The sequence below is a fragment of the Schistocerca piceifrons genome, chromosome 1 (assembly GCF_021461385.2).
Source record: "Schistocerca piceifrons isolate TAMUIC-IGC-003096 chromosome 1, iqSchPice1.1, whole genome shotgun sequence".
NCBI lineage: Eukaryota > Metazoa > Arthropoda > Insecta > Orthoptera > Acrididae > Schistocerca > Schistocerca piceifrons.
In genome coordinates, this window is record NC_060138.1 from 875,652,313 (window position 1) to 875,665,565 (window position 13,253).

The 13,253-nt window shown below is 44.9% G+C and overlaps 1 protein-coding gene and 1 pseudogene across 1 annotated transcript in view; one reads left to right on the forward strand and one right to left on the reverse strand.

Moving 5' to 3' along the window:
* Positions 1-13,253, forward strand: part of LOC124716352 (protein sidekick) — a 416,456-nt gene that overhangs the window by 167,495 nt on the left and 235,708 nt on the right. The window lies entirely within an intron of this gene.
* Positions 2,881-2,998, reverse strand: LOC124724448 (annotated as a pseudogene).

Here is a 13,253-nt window from a genome sequence, read left to right on the forward strand (position 1 = left end):
AACGACAGGGATTTAGGAAAGACCGAGGTACTATGGGTCTTATTTTTCAGTAGGAATGCTGAAAGAAAAGTACTGGGAATATGGAAGTAATCTTCTGATTGTATTTGTGGACATCGAAAAAGATTATGACAGTGTTGCTCGAAACTAGACATGGAAATGTTTGAAAGGCCTAAAGGTGTCAAAGCACCTAATTGATAAAGTCAAGATGCTATACCAAAAGTGTTACAGCTGTATCCAGATAGGCAACGGTCGATCAGAATGGTTTGAAACAAAGAGAGGTGGCCAACAAGGAAGTGCCCGATTATTACTCATCTTTGTAATAGTAATGGACAAGATCATAAAAACCCTCAAGAAAATAGACAGCGAACAAGATACCCTGCTTTTTGCTGATTATTTGATAGTATCGGGAGAGACAGAAGCTAAAGCACAAAAGAAAGTTAGTGATTGGAACAACACATCGAAAAATTTCGGAGTAAGAGTAAGTAAAGTAAAGACAGTACAAATGACCATCAGCAGGCAAGGTACAGCCTCAAATGAGTTTCTAGGAGTCAAAGTACAATCTGTTTCTATTTCAAGTAGCCAGGAAGTATCATCTCGAAAGGCAACACCATTAAGAAAGCAAGAAGTACTCAGCAGCACACAGAAAACATCCAGTTCTACACTCAAGTCAGAAATCTTCTCTGGGACGGTAAAATACCACAAAAGTCAAAAGCGACCATGTACCGCACCCATTCCGTACCAGTCCATACATATGGTTTAGAAACATGTACCCTACTAATCAAAGACCTCAGCAGAATTCAGGCGTCAGAAATGAGATGCATTAGAACTATGAATCAGACAACTGGAAACGACAAAATCAGAAATGAAATGAATGGAAAAGTAGCTGGTATTTAGGTTCCTGTTACTAGTGTCATAGGGAAACGCATGCGTCAGTAGTACGGGCATATAGAGAGAATGAACAGCAAAAGACCTGCCAAAAAGCATTTCATCCTGAACCTCGTACGAAAAAGACCACGGGGAAGACGAAGATAACGCTGGATAGAGACTGTAAGATCAGATGTGGAGAAGAAAGGACACAAATGGAAAGTTGTCCTGGAACAGGAAATGATGATGAGCAAAGGAGATAGCGAGCGCTTGTAGAAACTGGAGTAGGAAAACAATGATGCTGATGTCATTCATCGCACGTAGTAGAAATTTTGTGTGATTCGTATACTCCTAGAGTCACACAATGACGAGACCTTCCCATACACCACAGTATCAACAGCAAACACCCGCGGACTGCTGCTTACCCTGTCCGCAACATCATTTACGTATATATCAGCGGTCCTATCACACTTCACAGGGGCCCTCTGACGATGAGTAGAAGAAAGGACAATCAGTTGGTCACCGAAAATGTAAACATTCTGATAATGTTTACGCTAATACGAAGGATTACGCCATGTCGCGGTACGAAGCACATCCCAATAACATTACGCGTCCGTGGACCGTCGGAGCACTCCATTCGTTGCATAATTTGAAGGCAATGTCACGACTCTTTGGGCTATACTACAGGCCTTCGCTCAGCTGTTATCCTGTTCTTTTGTCGATTGGCCCGTGGAAGACGTGCAGCTCTGTTTGCTGCTGTTGGCAGTGGCCTTCTGCGAAAACCCGACTCCACAAATCTACCTGCATGATGTTCCCTTCGTAGAATTCTCTGTGAAACAGATTGAAATGTTCCTGCATGCACCATCAGCAGCAGTTACCGCCGGGTTTGAAACTGATTGCTATTCATAAAATGTGACACTCGTCTCAGGCCACTGTCTGTTAGGATAGAATCATTTTACGACCACTGTTCTTGGACCGTGTGAAGTGGCTGCGAATAGTACACCATTTCTTGTAAACACTTTGGACAGTCCACGTTATTACACCAACGAATCGGTGCTCTCATGGGCACATCCAAACACGATAGCACTTTTTACTATTTAGACAGGTGCCCACGTCGACACCCCTTCCTGTGCTGGCTCCGTACAACCGACTGGCACGTACGAGTGTGGTTTGTCAAGTCTGGTAAAAAAAAAGCGAGAAATGTTTGTTTGGTAAAGAACTCACCTTACTTCTCGACTAGTTTCCTTCTCCATTGTTATCGCTGATGTGTGGGATGGTGTATTACCCAGGTGAAAGAGCACTTTTTTTCGTGCCAACCTTGGTCTTTTTTTTCAGTAAACGCAGGTTTCAGACGATCCTACATTGAAGCATAATAGTGCCTAGTTATGGCTATGCCTTTCTCTAAGTAATCTATGAGGCTTATTCCACGGGAATCCAAAAAACCGTGCCCATGACCGTAACAGATGACAAAATGGCTTTTGCCCTCTTCGGTAGACTTTCACCAGCCTTGTGGTAGAGTGTGAGCAACAGCAGCACCCATGTCGCGCACAGCCTCTTCATTGCCAATTCTCCGTAGAGGTTATTACGCATTCACTCATTTGAAACGCCTCCAGTCTGGGCAATCTCACAAATTTTTATTCAACGGTTTTGCATTACCATATCATGGATTTATCGATGGTTTCCTTTGTGATGAGCTTAACTGACCGGCCGGGGCGCGCTTCGCTTCAGCGCTTTTCCGACCACGGTTAATGTCATTAATCCAAAAGTAAATGGTCGTCGGTGATACTGCGGAGTCCACGTGAACTTCAAATGAAGCACTCCGTCTTCAGGCCACAAGTGGCACATCGGGACCATCCGACCGCCGTGTCATCCTCAGCTGAGGTTGCGGATAGGAGGGGCGTGTGGTCAGCACACCGCTCTCCCGGTCGTTATTATGGTTTTCTTTGACCGGAGCCGCTACTATTCGGTCGAGTAGCTCCTCAGTTGGCATCACAAAGCTGAGTGCACCCTGAAAAGTGGCAACAGCTCATGGCGACCCGGATGGTCACCCATCCAAGTGCCGGCCACGCCCGACAGCGCTTAACTTCGGTGATCTGACGGGAACCAGTGTATCCACTGTGGCAAGGCCGTTGCCTGACTTAAAATGAAAATGTATAATAACAGCATAAAAACCGGTTTTCTTCATTTTCAATCGCAGTCAACACTTTGACAAATTCAGACAGCTGTCAACAAAGAACTGTACGTTGTTGAGTTTCTTTATACAATCCTTGAAATTAGTAAGCTTACCATTTATGAACGTGCAACAAAGAAGTTTCATCCTTTCGTGGAAATACACCAGACTTACCAAACCACCCACGTACACTTCCTGCCATGTCTTCGAGCCAGCGGCGGAGGGCCACATGGCTTGTTGGTACCAGTTTTACGCCGCCTACAGCGACCATTGTGCTCTCTTTAGGGGGTGACTAACTTTCGTGCGGTGAGATTGGGTCTTATTGTGTTCCATTGGTACCTCAGTCGCACAAAAAATGAACCTGACAAATTTACATTAAAAAAGTCCAGAACACTGGTTGATAAAGATGCCGTTGAATTTCGTAGGGTGTGTTACCAGCAAGTGAACCAGAGGTACAAATACGGAAGCCACGAGAGCGTGGTGGTCCGCGCCGGGCTCGGCTGGGAGTCGGCGATGTTGTAGAGCGCGGCGCGGCTGGATTATTCTGGGCCGGCTTAAGAAAGGCCGCGTTTAGCGTGCGGCCTGTTGCCTGAATAATTCGCGCCGCCGCTCAGCATCGACCGTTGTACGGGCGCGTCGGGACCTTGCCGTGCTGTGCTGTCTGCTCACAGGGAATAGCGAATCTGAAAGCCGCCTCGCCGATGCTGCCAAAGTAGCCGCGGCTGCAAATATCCGATTTGCATGCGGCCCCCACTTAAAACGCTTCCTTGCGTCACTCGCTCGCTCATACGGCTGATTACATTGATCGAGGTACAGTTTCACTTCTGGTTTCTGATCAGAACAATTTGCAAACTTTACCACAGGTCATTTTCGGCGTACTTTCCGTCAAATACATTCATAATCCAAAAAAAAGAAATGCAGCATAATTCAGTGGCTATCAGAATAATGTTAAATTAGTACCGTGTATCATTGATAAAGATACAGCAAACGTTTAGGACACCCTTTCAATGCAACCGCACCACCGAAAAATTATGCCGCTTCAGAGCTATCCGAACGTTGCAAATGCTGGTTTTAATTATCCGAATACTGGAAATGAATGACATTTTTACACTGATGATTATTTCTCGGGAAATCAGCTGATTAATATTCGTTTGAGAGCTGAGTTTTGACAAATTGCCTACTTGTCGCCTTCAGCAGGAGTTATAAGTCACAGAATGCTCATTTGAAAAAACTCAAGAGATTTACGGTAGTGTAGGTAAGTACGTAACGCATTTCAGCGAAAAACTCGAAACAGACGCGAGGAATTCCTGCACTGCTACAATAAAGCACACTACCTGTCCTGAAAAGTGCCGATGACTAGAAGGGGAGGGGAGGGGAGGGAGGTAACGAAATGAAACTTCACTGGTTGAGATTATATGTGATCTTATTTCAGTCATTGCAGAATCGAGTCAATTTTACAAATAATTTGGAACCGCGGGACCGCTACGGTCGCAGGTTCGAATTATGCCTCGGGCATGGATGTGTGTGATGTCCTTAGGTTAGTTAAGTTTAAGTAGTTCTACGGGACTGATGACCTCAGAAGTTAAGTCCCATAGTGCTCAGAGCCATTACTCTGCAGTTGAAGTAAATACTCAGAGCCATTACTCTGCAGTTGAAGTAAATACTGTTTTAATGTTGTTCAGTACACTGTCCACAGTCATCAGTGAAATATCTGCACTTACACCGCAGACAACCTGTATATATATTTATCAGTAGGGAAGTTAAATTAGATTCGAAGGACTCTGTTATCACTCCACGTCTCGGATCAAGGAAGAGACACCTCTTACCATAAGCCGACACCCAGTAGACTGAAAATTGGAGCAACAAAGTGAAATAGTGTTACGCTGAGGACGACAGATTTGACTGTGGAGAGATCCAGATCCAGGCATATCCTCGCGGCACGAATCTAGACAAAACTGCAAGCAGCAAGAGATGATTTTATTGAAGGAAAGAAAGCTGCACAGTGTTAATAAACTAAAAATTACCGTCACTTGACTTGGAATCTGCAGTTTCTTTTGAATCAGTTGATATTATTCATTAATCTCATTAGGACAAATAAATTAGTGGATGATAGTGAGACTTGAACAGCCAACATGATGTAAAGTGACGTACTAGCAGATTGTTTTAATCCCCTATTGTGGGCTAAGAATATTTTGTGTGTATCCTAGAGTTGTTTCAAAATATGAAACCGTAGGACATAGGTTTCCTATCTGTCATTGTCAGGGACGGCGGAAATTACTCTTGCAGCGAAGGAAGCAACAAAAGCTCGGGAAAGTGCCCTTTCGGCCCTCCGTAGACTGCATGTCATCCTTCTTGAAAACGAACAATTAAAAAGTCTCATTGCAAAAATTCTTTGATGACTTTCTCGTATAGCGCAGGACTTTGCGAGACAGGGAGGTGAGTAAAAATGCAGCTCGATCCGGCGCGGCGGATAACCGACCGCGGGGCTTCCGGGCAAGTACTTAAATAAAATAAAATTTGCCAAATCTTGAAAAACTGGATCTCTTACTGGACGGGATAAACGCTATATAAAGGAAAGGAGAAAGGTGTCACTGATTATTTGATCATACCGCGACAGTAAAAAATGTTTTGTTGCTAGAACATAAACTGTCAACTGTGCTTCGTTGAAATTTAGCCATAAACTCTTCTCAGTAGAGTAAGAGACGATATGCCCCACTACCCTACTTGCTAAATCACTTACGTAACAAATCTGTCACAGTTAGATTTCTCCAGTAGAAAAGTTATTGATGTCATGTGTGTTGTGAAATCATTGATAAATATTAGAAAAAGCAGTGTGACACATCCCCACTTCACAATACCCCTATCATATTAACAGTGACCTTGCCTTTTGAACTGCGAAGCCCAGTTGCGAGACGTTATACTGTATCAGATTATTTGTTCAGGTTTCTTGGCGCCAAAGGATTGTGGGAGAACCTGTACACCAAAGTTGTTTTAGAGGCGTGTTTCACGTGCACTAAACATTAACACAGGCGAAAGCTACAATTAGTGCCAGAAATTTCCTGGACTAACCGGACACTAAGCTCTTGATCTTCGGATTTGCCTTCGTAATCACCATGAAGTACTTCAACTATTATGTACATGTAAATAATGTTCGTCAGGATGGCTCGTTGGGGGGGGGGGGGGGGGGGAGCCTTCTAGAGTCTGAGCTTCACAACATAGCAGACACACCAAAAATACGAGTGTGAGTCAAATGAAAACCTTAAATTTGTAATAACAAATCGAAATTTCGCGTCATTATCCTGTAAGTTGGTATGCGTGCTACGAACAGCGCGCAGAATGGCCTTTAAGTAGCAGCATAGTGCAGATGCACACATACCGTCGCAGTATCAGTATAAAGATGGCTGCCCCACTTGCGACACCACGGAAGAACAGCGTTCTGTTATTCGGTTTTTGCGTAGTGTAGGTGTGAAACCTATTGAAATTCATCCACGCATGAAGGCTCAGTACGATGATGCATGTTTGCCGCAGCAGCAAGTCTACGAATGGAGTAGGAAGTTCGCAAATGGTGTGACTTCAGTAGAAGATGCTCTTCGTCCAGGTCAGGCACAACGAGTTGTGGCTCCACAGAACATTGAAGCAGTTGAAGCCATAGTGAAGGCCGGCCGGGGTGGCCAAGCGGTTAAAGGCGCTACAGTCTGGAACCGCGTGACCGCTACGGTCGCAGGTTCGAATCCTGCCTCGGGCATGGATGTGTGTGATGTCCTTAGGTTAGTTAGGTTTAAGTAGTTCTAAGTTCTAGGGGACTGATGACCTTAGAAGTTAAGTCCCATAGTGCTGAGAGCCATTTGAACCATTTTTGAACCATAGTGAAGGAAAACCGGCGAGTGACACTGAATGACATTGCAGCATGTTTACAGATTAGTCATGGGTCAGCACACCACATTGTGCATGATGTTCTCCAGTTTCACAGAGTGTCTGCAAGACGGGTGCCACGCAGCTGACTCCTGAAATGAGAGAACGACGTGTTGACGCTTGTGAAGAACTTCTTTGGCGCTTTGAACGAGAAGGTGATGGCTTCCTTGCAAGAATCGTTACTGGGGACGAAACCTGGGTTCACTTCAACCAACCGGAAACGAAGATACCGAGCAAGGAATGGCGCCATTCCTCATTAACAAAACCAAAGAAGTTTCGAACAGAACCATCAGCAGGGAAGGTTAGTTGACTCTCTTTTGGGACGAGAAAGGCGTCATTTTGCAGCATTACATGCCTAGAGGGACCACTGTCACCAATGCATCATATACAGATCTCCTAAACAATCATCTGTGGCCTGCAATCAAATCAAAGCGACGTGGATTGCTGACAACAGGTGTCCTTTTGCAACATGACAATGCAAAGCTCCACACTGCCCGTACAACAGTTGCAACAATCACAGACCTGCATTTTGAGTGTCTTCCTCATCCGCCATACTCACCAGACCTTGCCCCAAGTGACTTCCACACCACTCAAAGACGCAATGGGAGGAAAGAAGTTCCGTTCTGACGAAGAGGTACGCCACGCGGTACATGAGTGGTTGCGCGGACTACCAAAATAATTTTTTTCTAAAGGAATTTATGCGCTCTGTAAGCGCTGGAGGACTTGCATTGAGCGTGGGGGAGATTATTTTGAAAAGTGATAAAGCTTTGTACCATTTCTGCACAATAAATAATATTTAAAAAAATGCTTAAGGTTTTCATTTGACTCACCCTCGTATAAATATTATGTTACAATACTGTGAAACAGCACGCATTTACACATTTGTATCATTATGTATTGATACGTCAGAACAGGAGGTGTACGATAGCCGTATTGACAGACTGTAGCTCCCACTACTCGGATTGTTCAATCGATTAGGCACTTCCGGTCGCTAGAGGCAGTAATGGTGATCCAGTCCAGGCACGCCAGAGCCTACCACCAATGTGTGCGGCAGCGAACCGCTGCTGTCGAATAAATGATTACGTTCAGATCAGTTTGAAAGGCGCTACCGTCTGTTGTATCGTAGACGAGCAGTCTGGCGAGCGCATCTCCCTTCTTTAGAGTGGTCACGGCAGCAGTGGAATCGTGTTCAGCCCGTTCGGGCGAATGATTCGCCAGTAACAGGCCATCACTCAGCTGGGGGGCCGTCGTGGCGCTGGAGAGTGAGGGCCGATAAAGCATTCGCGATCGGCGCGGCGCTGGCGCGGCCCGCCGCTGAATAATGCAGGCCGGTCGCGGGCGGAGAGGAGGTCGCAGCGCCGCCACGCGCCCACACAGAGTGCGAGCGAGGCCTCGAACCAGCGCTGCCTCGTTCATCTCTAATATTGCTATCATTACCACCACTAGCACGACTACTTGCTGTTCATCGTTCCGGCAAAGCCTTTCTGTACGCCGTCCTCATTGTTGGTATTAATTTTTTGTCTGGAGCAAAATTTTTGAATAGAGGGAAGTAGAGCTATAGAACTCCAGAGGAGAACTCTTGTGGGCGCTAAATTTAATGGTTCTCTCCCTCACACCATTTTCAATTAACATCTTAGTAAAGTCGTTGTTATTTCAGTAATGTAGAGAATGCCAAAGACTGGTAGATCGGGTAACTACAGAAGAGGTACTACATCAAATTGGGATGAAAAGAGCTGTATGGCACGACGCGACAAGAGGGAGCCATAGCTGCGTGGGACACATCCTGCGGTGTCACATAATTATTGATTTGGTAGTGGAGCGAAGTGTGGGGAGTAAAATGTGTAGAAGGAGTCGGATTGACTACAGTCAGCGGGTTCATGCGGATGTAGTTACGCAGATTGTTCAAATGGTTCAAATGGCTCTGAGCACTATAGGACTTTACATCTGAGGTCATCAGTCCCCTAGAACTTAGAACTACTTAAACCTAACTAACCTAAGGACATCACACACATCCATTCCCCAAGGCAGGATTCGAACCTGCGACCCTAGCAGTCGCGCGGTTCTAGACTGAAGCGCCTAGAACCGTTTAGCCACAGCGGCCGGCGTAGTTACACAGAGACGAAGATATTTCTACAGTATAGATAAGACTGGTTTAACACCAATCTTCGGGGTTAAGACCACAACAACAATAGAAGACTTTTCTTATTTTTGCTGCCACAATTACTTAAACAAGCTTTCAGCTCTCACGAAACATCATATACAGGGTGTTCATTTTAACTGATGACTTTGAGTACTCGAAAACAACATACTGGATCAAAAAAAGTTATAATTCCAATTTATTTGTCTGGAAGGGAGGCATCCAACGATACCACACTCCACTCCCCACGCCACCCCACCCCGTGCGTGGGTGGAGGGGGCCAACTTTGAGATCTGAAAGGGAATCCCCGTTTTTTATTGCAGTTTACCATTCTACGGCAGAATCTACATACGTGTTGTCTGAACCATTTCCTTCGTTTCACGACAGATGGCACTGTAATCGGAGGAATAGAAATGAGTATCCAATCGTAATTTACGACATGCAACTTAATGGCCTTTGAATATCCAGTGGCACGTGGTACCACACCTCCACGGCGTGAGGGTAGGACAGGCCTGTACATCATGACTTCTCATCGGAAACCTCATTCGAAACGTATTTCTCCGGCATATCGAACAGGGGACTACTCCACGTGCCACCTTGGTCAAGCAGCCAACTACGACGTATTGTTACACAGCGTTCACTGCGACTAGAGCTCACGTATCGTGCAGACGTAGAACAGGTAGGGACTCTAAACATTACAATATTTGCGCGATGTTTATTCCGTGTACACCTACCTATCATTTGGAGAACAGACGTGCAAGTGGACTTTGGGTATTACAGGAACAGAAGAAAAAACTGACATGATCCTCATTTACGGAGAACGTAGGAGAAATATTGAGGTCGCTGTTGCCTTGTAAGCCGAGCGTTGTCCAGAGAAAGCTGGCTCTCGTTCGTACTTTTACAAGGTTGTAAACGCCTTTACGTCTGATGACAGCGTACAGACCGGCGAAAGGAAACGAAGCAAATGTGTTGCAGGAGAAACTAATGAAATAGCTGTACTAGCGGCAGTGCAGCACAACCCACAGATAAGTGGACGGCAATTATACCTCGATTCCAGTATGTCCGAACCTAGTATTGTCACAGTACTGCATCGTCATAAATACCATCCATGACACGTGTTACTGCATCCAGAACTTCATGGCGCCGAGTTCCATGATCAGTAGTATTTTGTGAGTGGGAAGTCAAAAAATGCAAACGATCCCTACGTTCTTTGCCGAGGTAATATTTTCCGATGTCTACGTTCACAAACCATAATAGCGTTAACCTGTATAACATGCATTGCTGGAATGTGGACTGTCCACACTGGTTACGGCAAGTTGATCATCAACGCCCTTGGTCGGTTTGCGTATAGTGTAGCATCATGGGGAATAAACTTATTGGGCCGTATTTTATCGACGGCACGTTGAATGGACACAACTATCGAACTTTTATAGAACAGGAACTATGGGTACTACTGCAGGATGTTGCTCTGGGCGTTCGACAACGTATGTGATTTCAGGACGACTGTTGCCCAGTGCATTATGCAATTGAAGCACGGGAAGTATTAGACCGTGTTTACACTGCTCGGTGGATCGGCAGATGTGGCCCTATTAATTATTCCGCTAGGTGTATCAGCAAATGCCAGCAGGTCGTGAAGACATGACTGACCGCATCAGAAACGCCTTTGCTGATATTCCCGCAGATACGCTTCTGTCCTGTGTACAGTCATTTGAAATGCGAATCTCTAAGTGTATTGAAGTTGGTGGTACTACGTTTGAACACTTACTGTAATTGGAAAAGTAGAGTGGCGTTCGCCTCGAGCCACGGCCACAGTCCCCTCTTCGATATGCCGGAGGAATACAACGTTGCGTGGCGAAACGAAGAAAACGCTTCAGACAAAACGTATGTAGATTTTGTCGTAGATTCTTAATCTGCAATTAAAAAAAAACAGAGGCTTCCCATTGAAAATTTCAGTTGCCCCGCACCATCCACGAGCGGATTAGAGTGCGGGTCGAGTGTGGTTTCATTGGACGTCCCCATCGGAGATAAACAAATAAAATGAACATCCCTGTCTGTGAATGTTAAAAATTCTTGTTCGTTTCGGGTTTCTGTGAAAATGTAGACTCCTAAAGCTTGTCTTCCACCACATCAGAGCATGCCATGTTTGCAGGATCTTGCATAATGAAACTTTCTTGATTAGTTACTGTGAATTCTAATCCTAGCACTAGTTGTATATTTACAGACTTAATTGTAATATGTCAGTATTTTTATATGATGTAGATAACTAATTTTTTTCTAAAATGAATTCTGGCTTTAAAACATCTGAATGCAGCCTAAAACGCCATATAAAGAACCAGAGAAAATTCTGGGCCTGTGTAAAAGCGCTAAATATGTCGAAGGCTGCTATTCAGTCATTCATTGAATAGATCCACTTGAAAATAATTTACGCTTGGGGATCGTACAGATGTCTCAGGGACTCCCGTGTGGAGGACTTAGAAATGGCATGCATGGTGTAGAGAGACAGCTGAAAGAGATGAAAACAAATATGTCGGTAGGTCCGGATAGAGTTACAGTTCGATTTTTGCGGAATATTCTCTTCAGCATTGGCCTCGTACTGGGATCTCATGCCGAACGCGAAGTACCAGGTGTGTCTCGTATATAAAAAGGTGCAAAAGGTTCAAAATGGTTCAAATGGCTCTGAGCACTATGGGACTCAACTGCTGTGGTCATCAGTCCCCTAGAACTTAGAACTACTTAAACCTAACTAACCTAAGGACATCACACACTTCCATGCCCGAGGCAGGATTCGAACCTGCGACCGTAGCAGTCGCACGGTTCCGGACTGCGCGCCTAGAACCGCGACACCACCGCGGCCGGCTGCAAAAGGTACCCGCAAATTTACAGACCAGTATCCTTAACGTCGCTTTGCTGCAGAATTCTTGAGCCTGTTCTAAATTCGAGTATAATCAAATTCCTCGAGACAGAAAAGCTTTTATCTACAGATCAGCACGGATTTAGAAAGCACCGCTTTCCTTCGAACCATGCCTGAAAGGCATACGCTGATATCGTATTCCTAGATCCCAGTAAGAGTTTGAAGCAGTGCCCCGTTGCAGACTTAACGTAGGCCCTGGCATACGGAGTAGGTTCTCAGATATGTGAGAGGCTTAAAGAGTTAAAAGTAATAGAACCCAGTACGTTCTCCTGGATGATGAGGGTTCTTCAGAGATACGGGTATCGGCAGTGATGCTCCAGGGAAGTGTGATAGGATCACTCTTGTTCTCTATATACGCGACTGTTTCCTGCTTCCGCTGTAGTATACGGCCGTTGAGTGATTGTACGATACAGGATGACTTGGGTAAAAATTCTATTTGAAGTGATGAATGGCAGCTACACTGAATATAGAAGAATGTAAGGTAATGCCGATGAATAGGATTAACGAAATTGCAATATTCGAGTATAGTTTTCGTGGTGTGCTGCTTGACGCAGTCACGGTGGTTATTGGGTGAATTCTGGGAAATGGGAATAAAGGAGATCAGGTATGGAACACAGTGCGACCCATTCTAGTGTTTGGGACCAATACCAAGTAGGGTTAAAGGAAGACATCGAAGCCATTCGGAGGCGTGCTGCTAGATTTATTAGCGGTAAATTGGATCAAATATTACGGAAATGCTCCATGAACTTAAATGGAAATCTCTGGAGGGGAGATGACGTTTTTTCACAAAATACTGTCGAGAAAGTTTAGATAATCGGCATTTCCGACTAACTGCAGAACGACTCTACTGCTGCTAACGTACATTTCGAATGACCACAAAGATAATATAAGAGAAAGTAGGGTTCGCACTGAGACGTACGGACTGCCATTTTCTCTCTCACTCCATTTGAGAGTGAAACAGGAAGGGAATGACTGGCAGTGGTAAAAGCAACCCTTCACCACCACTATCCGGTGGCTTGCGGATTATGAATGCAGTTGTAGATGTATGTGTACATAAGTAGTTGGTGCGTGAAAGTTTCACATGTTCATTGCGTATATCTCGATAGCGAATAGGCCACAACGTGCGTTAGTAGTAACAAGAACTTGTTCAACGTTACTTTGTTGGTGGATGTAAATGCAGAGTACCACGATCTTCGGCTTCATTTTGGAACTCACATAATCATCGTGCTTTAGAGACAAGGGAATTCGTGTTAGGTGGA